The 15,077-nt window shown below is 44.4% G+C and overlaps 1 long non-coding RNA gene across 2 annotated transcripts; it reads right to left on the reverse strand.

The window, feature by feature from the left end:
- Nucleotides 1-856: 856 nt before the first annotated feature.
- On the reverse strand, nucleotides 857-15,076 carry LOC116437905. 2 transcript variants are annotated; one of them, XR_004237540.1, is made up of 3 exons: nucleotides 15,013-15,076; nucleotides 12,001-12,085; nucleotides 857-9,956 (listed from the first exon to the last, which is right to left on the reverse strand). It is a non-coding gene; the product is annotated as an uncharacterized LOC116437905 (long non-coding RNA). The 2 variants fall into 2 exon arrangements; XR_004237533.1 differs by lacking the exon at nucleotides 15,013-15,076 and having other exon boundaries at nucleotides 12,001-12,292.
- Nucleotide 15,077: the final 1 nt, after the last annotated feature.

Consider the following 15,077-nt stretch of genomic DNA (forward strand, 5'->3'; position numbering starts at 1 on the left):
AATGAAAACAGTCTTTACCCTCAATATACATCCATTATTCCTCATTCCCCAGGGACCATTCTAATACAAAAGTTTCTCAAAGAACAAACTTCACCATCTTATCTTTCACCATTATGATTTCTGAATCCTCAAAGCTAGTCTTTCTTCAGGGAGTTCTGACACCACTTACTCCATCTCACAATTCATGTTTAAGGCCTAGCCCTTACTCATGGATGCTCTGTGTTTCTTGGGAACTCCCTCTCAAATACAAACATCATCAGGTCCATTTTTCTGGCTAATGCATCTGCTCACATCTGTCAGGCCTCTCATTTGGATGATACTGGGACTTTCTTGGGAGCCAGATGACATCTCCAGCCTACACTCTTTAAAGTCATAATTTTTAATTTGTCACTACATCTAAGGGAAAATGAAAACTTCGAAAATTTTGAAAATTGACTTTAGGAACTTCATCATCAGTTCTGAAAATCTCAGCACTGGGCTGATGTCCCTGTGGTGGAAAGACCTGAGTTCATTTGGTAGCAGTGATAAAATTTTGCTCTCATTTCGAACAGCATAATTTTGCAGCAGATTTAATTATTCCCTGCAAACATTTCCTCTGGCAAAGGGTAGATTTACATGTATGTAACAGATCATGACCTTTCTTCCCCCTACCCCAAAGCTTTGGCACCACGTGTGTTTATGGCATTGTGCACACAGCAAGCAATCACCCTGCAAGACAGGAAGGCAACTCCAGAGAGCGAGTTGTTGCCAACAGCAAAGAACTGGTTGGTTAAAAGGGTGGTTAATGTTCTGAAATACTGAGTGGCTAACAATACGTCAAGTGGCTGTTGAAAGAATGCTCATATTTACTCAGAGGTCAATTATTCACTCATAAATTTATTGGTTTAATTTCCTTATAGTCTATTTCCTCTATTACATATTCATAATCATCTTCTCATAAGTTCTCCTCCTACAGCTACTAATTATTCTCTATGTTCGCCACACACCCTTTTGTGCCATATAGATGGGGAATATTAATTTCTGTATAGCAGAGATTTTTTTTTTAATTAAAGCAATGTTCTTTAGAAATAAATGCAACAACCATCAATTAAATTCAACAAATAAGGAAAAGTAATTATACAAAAATGCCAATCAAGATGCTGAGATGAAATTCAAATGACATCAATCACACTTCTGCTGTTCCAAAATGCTGATTTAATCAATGTGAAGTCCACAGGGCTTCAGTAAGGGAACCATTCTCACACATTGCTTTTTATTTCTCTGGAAGATGCAGTTACCAGCTCTGTACCTGGGGTAATCTACTCTGGGAAAAGGTGTGCAAAAGGTCTGCTCCACGCTCTGGGTGTCTGAGAAATCAACACAGATCACATCTCAGACTCTGCACGGTATCTTCACTCCTCCCTGTGAACAAGAGCAGGTACAAATAACTGAAGTATTTGAAATATTTCACCAAAAATAAGGGCTCACAATCTTTGGGGACTCAGGACTATTTACTTCTATGGGAGACAATCAAGTGTCACTCCTTTTTCAATGAGGATCTTCCAAGATGCACAAGCCTTTTAAGGTCTGCAAGGGAGTGTTTCTGCATAAACACTCCCCTGTTAAGTTTAACCAAAGTAGTCAAGAGGGAAGAACATGGTCACTAAGAAACTAGAACTAGATTAAGAAAAGTAGTCTGGTGGGTCTTAAAAAATTCAAGGGAACAAGGTAAAAAGTTTGCAAGTCTGTAACTGGTTATCATCAAATACTTATTTTATACAGCTATATGTTACATAGACTGAGCAGTTACACATAGTCATTCATACTGTAGTTACACAGAACAACAGAAAAACCATAATGTGCTTCTTGCCAATTGTGTTTGGCCCCAAGCTAGAAAAACTTCTGCAGTAGAGCAGCCTCTTGGTCCAGAGGCTGGATTGTGTCCTGAAGCTATCTCATGGATCTGTTTTCCAGAATCGCGGCCAGACGCACACAACTCCCATTAAAGTAATTGATTGCTCTGTGAGCTTAATACTTCAATATCCTGGGATCTATAGATTACAGCACAACATGCTGCATCGTAATATATGGCAAATTGCACTGAAGTCCGTTGGCACTGGCTAAGTAAAGACCAAAGAGATGGATATCAGAGTCCAGGAAGAGGCACGAGGGATATGTTAGAAGCCAGTAGCCAGCTGTGCAGAGTTTAACCTGTCTACGATATTTCTGTGAGAGCTGCAAGCAGAAAATCCCATCCCATTATCTCCAGAGAGGGAAGAGGGATCATGAAGAGAGAAGGGTGAATTATTAAAGGATAGGCCAAGTATGACTGAGAGCTTATTAAAAAGGGAGGAGGATGGGTAAGCAGAGAAACAGCTTGCTAGGCTGGTTCTATTAAAATCTAAGGCCGGATCCTCTGTGTAAATTAGCATAGCTCCATTGACTCGGGTCGACTGGTTGACTTCTCCGGCTTTATGGCAGTTTACCAGCTGATATTTTAGCCCATTAACTTGAAGCATTGCATGTTTTCCTGGGAGCTTGGTCTTTGTTCTGTCCCCCACTCTTTTTTATTCCGCCAGAACTGACAAAATCCTTCAGCTGAAACATCTGAGGAATGACATCTCATCAAAGATGGACGTTTCCATGGAAATATCTGTTTCGGATGAAATTTTTTGAGTCTTTCACAGATAAAATATAAATAACTGGTTGGACAAGTTTTCAATAAATCAAAATAGAAACTTTGCTGGAGATGCTGAAATGTTGTTTGGGTTGCATTTTTCCTCTGTTTTCTCAAATAAAGAACATACAATGCCTGAAGAACAGAAATGGCCAAATTGAAAATTTGCTGAAAACTTCTAAGAGGAGATGAAACCCTGTTTTGGGTTATTCCCTCACAGATGCCTGCATTTATACCCCTGAGGGCAAAAAGAGATGATGAAGAGCTGACGGCAATGAATGTGAGGCAGAGGAGGGAGAGGCAGAGATAAGCACTCCTGGTTTTTCTCTGGATGAGAGCCTTTTCTTTTTTCTCGCTCTTTTCCCTGCTCCTTCTCTTCCCACTCCTTGCATCAAAATGTAATCTGGTGGAAAAAAAACCCAGAGCAAGCTCTGCCTCCCCTGCACCAGACGTTGCTGATAGAGAGAACCTCTGACATGGATCCAGAGGGTTTTTTCTTCCTCATTTTGAACCCTGATTCACCCACACGAAAGGGCCGACATTTAATCATATGGGGAAATACATTCCAGGGGTGAAACTGCTGTGGCTGTTTCCCAAAATATGATCCCAAGGAAGAAGAACTGGTTATGGAAGATTATGCCCTGAAAACCATTTTTAAAATTAATATGTAAAACGAAGAGCTCTGTTCAAACACATAGAGTCTCACCACAATGGAAGCTGGTAACTTCATCCCTGAGAGTCTCATGGGGAGTTTCATCCCAAGAATATTAGAAGAGTAGGAATGCATCAAGGATCCTCCTCATCTGCTGGTAATCCCATACTCCAAAACAGCACTGGGGAACCACTCCAGGGGGTCTCACCTGATATGTGCAGTGACAACCAAGGTTCTGACTTAAAATGCCAAGAGATTATCAGAGATACAAGACCAGTTGAGTATTTCCATGACTTTACCTTACATCAACTGCCCACAAAGCTCTCCATCAGTGAAATCATAGAGTCATAGAATCATAGAATGTTTCGAGTGGGAAAGGATCTTAAAGATCATCTCATTCCAACCCCCTGCCATGGGCAGGGACACCTTCAACTAGACCAGGTTGCTCTAAGTCCTGTCCAACCCGGTCTCAAATATTTCCTGGGAAGGAGAGTCCATAACTTCCCTGGCCAACCTGTGCCAGGGCCTCACCACCCTCACAGGGAAGAATTTCTTCCTAATATTTAATCTAAACCTGTTCTCTTTTAGTTTAAAACCACTTCCTCTTGCCCCATCACTATCTGCCCATGTAAAAAATGTTCCAACTTATTCAGTCCCTGGTTCTGGAAATGAAGTACCAGCTTCCTTGGCATAATTCAGAATACCAAAAAAATTAAGAAGCCTCCTACGACTGGGGAAGAGAATTTGAGCTACCAGCTGCTTTGAACATTTGTAGAGGAATATTTGGGGACTGGGTTGCAAACACACTGCTATATTCCACTCTCCAGCAGCCTGAAGTATGTTTGGCAATATACAGGAGAGAACTTCTGTTGGTGTGAAACACCAACCAGAACAGGGCCTAATCCCACACATGGATGAATATGGTCATGCCATTTTACTGCTGTGCATGAGGTCCCATAAAGAATATGTCGCTCGACTTACTTTTCTCACATAAAGAATAAAAGGTATGTTTAAGTCAGTGCTTAGCTTTAGGCAGTGCTTAGCTGCTGACCAGCGTGGAAATCCCATCTGGAGAAGACATGCAGATTTGTCATCACTGCCAAAGTGGTTTTCTACAGCAAATGCTAATGCAAAATGAGACAAGAACTACTTACTTCAGTGCAGGCAAACTTCAGCTTTTTCTGTGAGCTTGTTGGATGAGGTCAGCCAGATTAAAAGAAAAAAAAAGTTTGCTAAACTCTAAATGCAATTAAAACTAAAGAGGGTGCACTGGGGATAGGTGTTATTCAGAGTGTTTGAGGGGGTGCCAGAATCTGGATCTGAATAGTTTTGATTAACAAACCTGGGTCTGAATTGCTAGAGAACTGTTCATTTCGTTAAGCCATTATTCATGGCCTGTGACTGGTCATAAGTAATGTTCTGCATCCTGATGAGAGGATTGAAGCTTACGCTGGCATGATGAATGCCTGACAGCAGATAATGAATAGTGTACTTCCCTCACAATTCACAAATGCTCCGGGGTTTCTGAATTGTAAACTACCAGGCCAACTCACTGAACAACTACATTGAAATAACATTCCCAAAAGCAGCAGGATTTCAACTCTTTCTCTATGGGGTAGAGTCTAATTTCCTTAAATCAAAGCAGTACAGGTCAAGCAGGTGTCCTAGAGCTGCTTGTTGGTTTTGTCTCAGACCCAGGCACTCTGCAAATACAACCCAACCCCTGAGCCACAAATCCTTCCTCAGGGAGAGAGCTGGGGGTTCCCTGCTGGGTCAAAACCCAACTCTCCCAAAAAGTACCATCCCTCCATGACTCCACCAGTTCCACTTGTAGCTGGAGCTGTTTAAATACTCGCAAACAACAACCCACATGGTCACATAAATAGCAGCCAACGGAAGCCCAAGTAATTCATTTATCAGTATATTGGCCAGTGGACTGTCTTAATTATTTAACTATTCTGGTAAAAGCTAATGCATAAAGAACTTTAACAGTGTGTGGATCTTGCACAGGGCCTTCAGCCAAGGGGAAAATTCAGGCTGTTCAAAGTCTTCCCTGCATGCAAATGGGATAGATTGTTCCTGCTGCATGGAGCTGTGGGATGACTGGCCAGGGGCAAAGCATTACAAGGGATGCTTAGACCAACACACTGCCACGCTCTTTCCAGCTTTATCAGTGTCTCTAAACACCAGTATGACTTGTACCCACTCATAAATATATCCCCAAACGAACAAAACACAAGCGTGCAAGGAAAATATTTTGTTTACTGACCCAAGGGAAAGTGAAATGTAGGATAGCTGTCCAGTGAAGCCCGGAGAAAATCACCTGGGAGCATCAAAATGCAGGTGCTGCAGCTGAACACTTGACAGACAACCACGTGTAGAGCACTTTACCCACAGAGGATGAGGAAAAAATTGTTTGGCTTGAGATATTTGCACTTCACAGGCTGATCTCTCAACCAAGCTGAAGAAGCAATTAATTGAATTAACAGGGCATAGCAGCCTCTGGAGCACTCAACACTCTGCTGCTGTGGCAGGCCTGCTGCCCAGACGTCTTCACCTGAGAGCACTGCACCTCTTTGCTTCCACTCCAGCCACGTCTTTGCTGTGCATGACAGTCATGGCACTCATTAAGCTGGTGGCTTGGGACAGGCTTTAGGTTGGGAAAGGCTTCTGTGAGAATCTCAGTTCAGCGGGATCCTGCTGGGATGGCGAATCCAAAAATAAACAAGCAGAGGCTTCCCACTGACCCACTGACCCAGCATCGGTGACGTTTTCACACTTGGCACCTTCTTAACAAACAACTGCTCTGTGGTTGCTTGAGGTGATCGTGCACGCTCCGTGAGCTCTTTGTGTCTGCTCACAGCGCTGAGCTCCCGCATCCCACTGATCCACCCCGGGCTTCTCTTCCTCATGGGTGGGGGATAGGACCAGGAATTACGGACATTACCTATCTTCCAGGAGTAGTACATGACTTATCCCAGCACAGCCCTTCCCGTGCCTTTACCAGGTTGATTTTCAAGCTCTTTAAGGGTAGATTCAACCTCAGACAGGAGAGGGAGCAGCCTGGGTAGCCCAAATCCTGCCAGAAATTGCCTATGTAATTGCAGTTGAATTACTCTTTCTATGCTTCAGTTTTCCGCAGGAAATTATATTTCCTTTGACACTTAAAACTCTAGATCTTTATGCTGTGGGTCACTTCCTACTACTTCTTGTACAGAACCCAGCACAATGAGACTAGCTTTGACAAGATTGCTGAATTATCTTGATCTCACAATCAAATATTTTTATTAAGCTCAATTTCATCCTGGTTGTCATACATAAGTGCTTCTTCCTGATGCTTAGACACTTCTGTTACTCGTAGATATTTATCAGGGAACATTTTTCATGGCCTTTTTACTGGAATACAAATTCTACAGTGAAAAGTGTAGGATATTGCTCCAAACTGTTGGTGGGTGGCCAGTGCCTCTGGCTTTGGGAATCACCAGAAACCCGTCAAGCAGCAGTACCTGTGTTGCTTTACATATTCAGGAAAGCAAAGTTATATGGAGCTCTTGGTGTATCCGGAACTGGATTCCTTTTTATTACACAGGCAGCAAAAGAGACAACTGGAGAAGACAAAAATACTATTCCCAAGCACAGACACAGAACTCCTTTAAATCATCTCTGCTTTTCCAATATCTAAAGCTCCTTTTCCATGATCTAAAGCTCCTTTTCCCAACAAAGGTCACCAGATTTCTGTGCAGCTCTCCAGCAACCAGGTGCTGAACACCACCCCACATTTGAAATTCTGAGGGGAAAGGCACTAGGATTGAAATGTCAAGAGTTGCTAGGAGCTTTTCTTCAAGGATTTCGTATCTCCTACTCTTTCTGTGGTCCACTTTCCTTTCCTCTGCTTTACCATTTCCTCCATCTACACTTTCCCATCAGAGCCTGTGTGCAGAATTCACAGATGCCTTTCATAAACCTGTCCTCCTTCCTTCACTCAAACCTCCCCACTTTGATTTCTCTACTTCCAGCCACACAGACCACACCACATCACAAAACATGCTCTTTCAAATTCCTGACACTCTCAGGTTCCACTAGCAGCCACGTGAACAAAATTTCAATCAGACAAATGGTCCGAGTGGAAGCATCACAGCTCCAAAGGCTTCAAAGAACGCTTGTGGTTTCCATGCCAGCATTTTTTGTGGTAGCCACTCACTGCTAGTAGGGTCTAGTATCAGCCTTAACCAACCAAGCCACTTCACTTTCCACAGCCAGCCCATAATTAAAAAAGGCCAATAGACTCTCGATGATGATGCAATGATGTGTTCTCAGGTGCTTCTCTAGGCACGAGGCCAAAAGCTAAGTTACCATTTATGCAATTTGAAATGAAAGGCACAGAATTAGGCAGCGACTAGAATTTCTCATTGCAATTCTTAATCGTTTTGACTTTATTTTTCCAACAGTCAGCAGGTTTTTCCTGTGAGGAGTCCTTTAAAAAATAAATTAGATGGCTACTTACCATGACTATCAGTTGACTCAGATGACAGGAGACATTGCACTTACAAGACCTTTCGTGTTCCTCACTCCTCCTTTTCTGTTTCTCAATTAGGCAAGATTCTACTGCCTTCATCCATACTATTGCTTTATTCCATAGCTCACGCTAATGATTTCAGCAGTGACTCCTGCAATAAATTACCGTTCCCGTGTGCCAAGATGACCTGAAGTCCTTGCTGAGGGCTGTTTCAGGCCTTTGTCATGACTTTCTTATCCCGTTTCATCCTCCACAAAGCCAGGACTTTCTCACAGCTCATCAGCTGGTTCCCCCAGAATTGGTATACAAATACCTTCCCATGTTTACTGTGCTTCATGGGAAACCACAGCTGTGTCACTAACATGGCATGTATCGACCATTGCTCTTATTAACTCAGCAACCCCATCGTGTACCTATCAGTAAGAAGGTGTTTGTTGTCCTGTTTTATATGTGAGAATGGTCAATGTCTCACTGATTCAGGTGTTACACCAACATTTCCCACATTTGGGGAATAAAACACACATTTCTAAGAATGAGTATCAACATTTGAAATAAGAAATCTGAACATTTAGAAGTATTTTTTAAATATGAACCTCTAAGAGTTACAAAAACATCATGGGCCTATCCTATTTCCCTCCAGTCAAAGTCCAGCCAATCCCTTTTAAGTGCTGCGAAATCCTCACTGGAGCTGGGCACAAGGTAGAGCTTAGTCATGGAGCCTCTTGCAGATCAGCTGGAATCTTTGTAAGTATAAATCATAGAGCAAAATCAATTGCTTCCGAACCATGTCTCAGAAAGAATTACCAAGAGCATGCACGAAGTCAAATCCCCAAAAGACAGGGAATGCCAGAGTTAAGATGATCATGACCTAGTCTGGAAAGGACAAGCTGCTGCACTTGATGCTACATAGCCTCAGGGGAATGTGCAGTAACTGGTTACCCCAGTGCCCTATAAAATCTACTCTCAGGCTTTCCATGGTTGCTATTAATAGGAGTTGTAAACAGCCATGGAACCATAACACGAGATTAGCTGTTGTTATATGTGTTTCACAGATAAACTCTCTGACAACCAGTGAAACTGAAATGGAAACCAAGCCTCTACAGCCGAATTGGCAGGAATGCTGCAGCAGGATACTGGAGAACAGTGCTCACAATGGGTAACCAGATAAGGGCAAAGCCAGCTTTTATCCTGTTCCACTCTTGTGCTCAAGTGAAGCAGCAGAACAATCAAAAGTGAAGCCCGGCTACTGTTGACACGTTCCACCTCTCATGTCTCAACAACATCAAAAGGTTGTAGAATCATGGAATGGTTTGGGCTGGAAGAGACCTTTAATAATCACCTAGTCCAACTCACCTGCCATGGGCAGGGACATCTTCAACCAGATCAGGTTGCTCAGAGCCCCATCCAACCTGACCTTGAATGTTTCCAGGGATGGGGCATCCACCACGTCTCTGTAGCATGGATATTGTCTAAGGCTGAGGATAAAGATGCAGTTGCACTACTTGAAGTTGCTGTTGCCTCCTAAATGGTTGGGGTTTGGCCCGGTGCTATTGCTTCTGGAGTTTGAAAGACTCGCAGGAAGCCCTGATCTGCTCTAAGACAAATTAATTGGGAGAAAGAATTTAACCTGTTGCCTTCAGTCTCCTGGCTTTGACTGAGAGGGAGATTTGTTACAAATGTCTCCACCAGCTGATTTGTGGTGGCAGCTCCTCTCCAGCTCTAGGAGGTTGAGGAGCACCTTAGGGAAGCAGCAGACTCTTTAAACTTGACCAGATGAAGATGCAACGAACACACGAATGGGAGACTTCACCAGCCTTTAACAAGTCTGGAACACGATTTGGTTGCTTGCTAAAAAAAAAAAAAAAGAGCAGGCTGCCTTGCAGAGGTGTAGCATTTGCAGTCAGGTAGAACTGGATACGTCACTTGTAGGTCACCTGGTGATGAGCCCTCAGAGCCTTCCAGCCATGGGTCAGCAGCTGCATTCAACCCAGAACCGAAATTACAGCCAGGCATTGTAATTGTATGTTTGCTTTCCTCTGGGTCAAACACTTTTCAGGCATCGTTTCTTCTGTGGGTGTCTGACATCTGCCACAATCAGCCTTCATCTGAGTTGGGCTCCTTAATCAAAGTTTCTGGATTAGGAGTGTACAGAAATTTTGTATTAAACATAAATCGTTAACGTTAGTTAAAAACCCATTCACCTTGTCTTCAGCACTAATTCAGCCCAAGGTAAGGACCTACATTTTCTATCCTGTGCACAGTAAAAATCCCAGGAGAATAAAAAACCCACAAGAACTCATAATTTGCAATGCTACTTTTCCCCCCAAATAGCTTTATTGGGGAGCAAGAAGGGAGACAATTTCTGTTACAGTACTTGAAAGCCAGTTTCATGACTCTTTCTCAGATTGACAGTAATACCGATTCCACCCAAACAACTCAGCCTGAAACAGACAACTCATAATGTTAAAGTTCAGGACAGTTACAGTTGACTGAAAAAGGGACTCAGAATGGAAATTGTCATACAACTGCTACGTTATGACTTCTGCCAGGTCTGGAGATAAAACTAAAAGCAGCCATTTTCTTCAGATTGATTTGGTTCTCTCTTATGTGGAATGACAATAATAACATCTAAATGATAGCACTGCTTGGAGCTCTCTCATTTTTTTTCCAGAGGAATAAATACATTGTATTCAAAGCCACAAAATCCTTGGCATTCACAGCACTCAGTGAAACCAAAAGTGATCAAACAAGCACTAGTTTAATAAATTCTGATATGCACATACGTTCCAACAGGGAGTATGTTGTGTTTTACTTGGGTAAAAGCAGAGTCCCAGCACACTTAATGCTCAACTGTTTTCTCATCAGAATCTCTTCTGTCATACCAAATAGGTCACTGTGTGGAAATCACAGCCACATTTTAAGTAGATTGAGTTAACTTTATGAATGCATCATAAAATGGGAACTTCATAACTTCCTATTGACACTGTTTTACAGTCGCAATTTACCATTCTAATGGCACTATTTAGGAAACAATGACTGAACTACAATGAGATAATTAAGGAATAATGTCCATTACTTCAAAGTATACAAAGCAGTAAACAGCTGCCAAAAGTGATTAATAGCCGAGGTGAAGTTAAGACATTTAATCAATCTAATAAACCATTTATTGCAAGAATATAGCTGCTTACACTAACTATGAGACATTTATCTTATTGATACAAACTGCAGTATTTTCCTTTCTTTAGGATGTAGCATCACGAGACCTTGATTGTTCTCCCATTAAAGTCAAGGATAAAACTCCCATTGTGGGCCCAGGGTCAAGACTTCACAGAGCTGATACCAATGAAAATAAATGCTTCCTTTTAATGTAGAACAGTTCTGATAAAAACATTTCCCCCCCCACCCCCCACTATTATAAAACATCTTGTGGCATTGAGAGAGGGACACATTTTAGTAGCAAGGACAAATGTCAGAAGTCATGATAAAAACCTGGATCTCCTATTAGCTGGTGCTGCAATTCCCTGCTAAGTATTGTTTAGTCTGTACCTCCACCTCTGATCTGTGACAGAGAGGTGAAACCATTTCCTCGTTCCATGGGATTATTTAGGATTTAGCTCATGTAGCATACAAAGAAACTGTAGAAGATACTGTACACACTTCGGAGTGTTCCTAAAGTAAAACCAAAAAGGATACAACACGGATTGCTCTTGATTCTGTAACATCTGTGTAATAACTGGCCCAGGAAGGAGAGTGCTGGGGATGGGAAAGGCTGATCCCATGCCCAGGGGAAGGGACCTGTTTCCGAGGTTACAGCAGCACTGCCAGGACAAGAACGGCTCTGCTTCCTCAGCTTCCGTTCTGCTTCCCTCTACTCTGCAAGAGCGTGGGCTTTCCACAGCTCCTCAGTATCCTGCTTTTTTGCTCTCCACCTTAGGCTGGAGGGGTGAGGGAGCTGCATGGCAGCAGCAAAGGGACAAGTGCAGGGAGAGACAGCCCCTCCTGGCACGCCCTCTGACCCTACTTCCCCCTTATATATCGCCACAAACAGCAGTTCCCCCTCTAAACTGAAGCAAATGCCAAATTCCTGACTAAGATGAACACACAGCGAGCTGCTTGACTGGAGTTTTACGACATGAGTTGCAGAAACAATCTTACCAGCATTAAAATCATACATACCGCATTGGCTCGAGGTGAACATTGCATTTGTCAAGCCTTGCAAAACGTGCTTTTCATCAGACAAGACGTTTCTGTCTCCTCATCCCTGCATAGGAAAGAGGCATTGGAACACATGTTCTCCCACCACACAGTACAATTTCCCTTTCCCTACAAAGAAGTGGAAGACGTTCTTAGCGCTGGATGACTCCTAAACTTGCTCTGAAGCAATTCTTTTGTCCTAATGGTAGCAGGAAGCTTCTTTGGTTTTACCCAAATATAAATATTGATACAGAAACTCATACCAGATAATAACAGAGGTATGAATTTATTGTTTCAGCAAAAGCTCCTATGCAAATTAACCCTAAGATAATTAAAAATGCCTCCAGTGCCTGGGCGGGTAAAAGATCAAGCACTTGCTGGGTTACAACATAACCAGCGCTGTGATAAAGCTGCATAATAGCTCAGGAGCAGCAGCTCCCAGCCTTCCCAGGCAGCAGGGCTAATTCCACCAGCCAACATGTACCAACTCCTGCTCATCTGCGCCCGATCCAGCCTGCGAGGGACTGTTTGTAACTGCAAGACTCTTGTCTGGAGAAGCCAAAGCCAAGGAGCAGGTTGGAACTTGCACAGTTGGATGCAATGCAAGCAGTGGCATCGCGCTCACTCCCCGTGCAAGTGTTTGTCATAAGAGTAGGACGGGAAAACCTAAAATACAAGTCCCAGAAACCTGCAATACAGGTATCTCTGCCTGTACTGCTCTTTAGGGAGTGTTAATTTTGGAGACGGAAAGCACAGGTAGATTTGGAATGACTTTTTCTACATTGAAAAAAACGCAGTGATTTGAAGACTCACAGCAAAATGTTTAAACCTCTTGAGTGCAGGAATGAAACAAGACCCTGAGCTTTTAAGTAATTTTCTCCAGAAACTGGATGCGGCACTGCTGCGGAGCAGAGATTCCTTGAGGCTGGGCCCATAGCCTTTTTCATGGCAAGGAAGAGCTGCAAAAAAAACAGCTGCTTAAATTGCTGGAATTAAACACAATGGTCATTTCTGCAGCCCAACTTGGCAGCTGAAATGAATCACAGAGTCCCAGAATGGCTGGGGTTGGAAGGGACCTTAAAGATCATGTAGTGCAAGCCCCCTGCCATAGGCAGAGACACCTTCCACTATCCCGGGTTACTCCAAGCGCCATCCAACCTGGCCTTGGACACTTCCAGGGATGGGGAGTCAGTGCCATGGTTTTGTTACTGTTAAGTAAAACTGTTCATAGATACATTTCTAAACATTTTTTTAAAATGTAAATGGTCAGTAGGTTCCTCTTTCAGTGCAAAAAGAAGATAGTTGTAACCAGTATTACTAAAATTCATTTTGCCTGGGTCTATGCCGGCTACAGAAGGATTTTCCCCATTTATTTAATTAAATTTAAAATTATATCTATCCTTGGTGTAGCAAGGTTACAATAAAGGCTCGAATATACATTAGATTTTTTTCTAGGAGACAAAGGAGGTTACAATTCCTCATTTATGTTAATTACACCACCATGCTTTTGTAAAGGTTTTCTCTTGGTTTTACACTCTGGCAGCCCCACATAAGAGCCATTATTTGGGGTGGGTTTCCCCACATACTTTCCCCACTATCAGGTCCAAGGCCCTGGCTAATGGCAGGTACCAAGGAGGGTGGGAGCAGGACAGGTACACCACAGTTTATGTCCTCATGCACCAGCAAACAGCAGTGCTGGGAATTCCTGGAGAGCCAGACATGCCTTTTAGGAAAAACACAGAGGGCATTTGCTGTGAGAGAAGCAGCCAAACCTGCCACAGGTACCATCTCAGGACAAGAGGGACATGGAGCTCCAGGAGTGGGTCCAGCAGAGGCTACAAGAAAGATTAAGGGACTGGAGCATCTCTCTTACAAGGAGAAGCTGCGGAAGCTGGGGCTGTTCACCCTTCAGAGGAGACACTGAGAGGGGACATCACCAAGGTCTGTCCGTGTCTGCAGGGAGGGCTCAGAGCACAGACCAGGCCCTGCTCTGTGGGGTCCAGGAGGAACGGGCAGGAACTGATCCCAGGAAGCTGGATTTGAACATGAGGAAGAACTTCTTCCCTGTGTACTGACTGAGCCCTGAAGAGATTGCCCAGAGAGGGTGTGGAGTCTCCCTCCCCGGGAATATTCCAGAACCATCTGGACACAATCCTGTGCCGTGTTCTCTGGGATGGCCCTGCTGGGGTCCTCCCCTGCTGGAGCAGGGACATGGGACCAGATGACCCACTGTGGTCCCTTCCAACCTGAGTGATTCTGTGATTTGAGCTACACACTCCCTTCTGAAAAAAGACACAGTCACCTGTAAAAATACTTCACACGTCTTCTAATCAGATGGTTTATACCTGTTCATGAACCCATTAACATTCAGGTCCAGAGAAGGTCAACAGAGCTGGGAATGGGTCTGGAGCAGCAGGAGAGGCCGAGGGAGCTGGGGAAGGGGCTCAGGCTGGAGCAAAGGAGGCTCAGGGGGGACCTTGTGGCTCTGCACAAGTCCCTGACAGGAGGGGGCAGCCAGGGGGGGTCGGGCTCTGCTCCCAGGGAACAGGGACAGGAGCAGAGGGAACGGCCTCAGGCTGGGCCAGGGGAGGGTCAGGTTGGACGTTAGGAAGAATTCCTTCACAGAAAAGTTGATTAGACATTAGAGACTAGAAATAGGATGCCCCAGTGAGGTGGTGGAACCACTGGAGATGTTTAAGGAAAGCTCGCATGTGGCACCCAATGGCTGACATGGTGGCGCCGGGCCATAGGTTGAACTCACTGATCCCAGAGCCCGTTTCCCACCTAAACAATTCCGACTCCGTGATTTATTTTTTCCCGCGCAGCCCGAGGCGGGAAATGGCGGCCGGGCCCGCCCCGCGCCCTCACGGCTCCGCCGACCCCGCCCTCCGCGCTAAGCCCCGCCCCGGCCCCGCCCCCGCCGCGCCCCCGTTGTGTTGTGCGCGCTGCCCGCGGCCCCGCCCCGCCCCGCCCCGGCCCCGCCCCGTTGTTTACCGCGCACCGCCGGGCGCTGCCGCTCCCGCCCCTCGCTCCGGACCCGGCGCGGGGCGGGCCGGGCG

Source organism: Corvus moneduloides, chromosome 1 (genome assembly GCF_009650955.1).
Source record: "Corvus moneduloides isolate bCorMon1 chromosome 1, bCorMon1.pri, whole genome shotgun sequence".
Classification (NCBI taxonomy): Eukaryota; Metazoa; Chordata; class Aves; order Passeriformes; family Corvidae; genus Corvus; species Corvus moneduloides.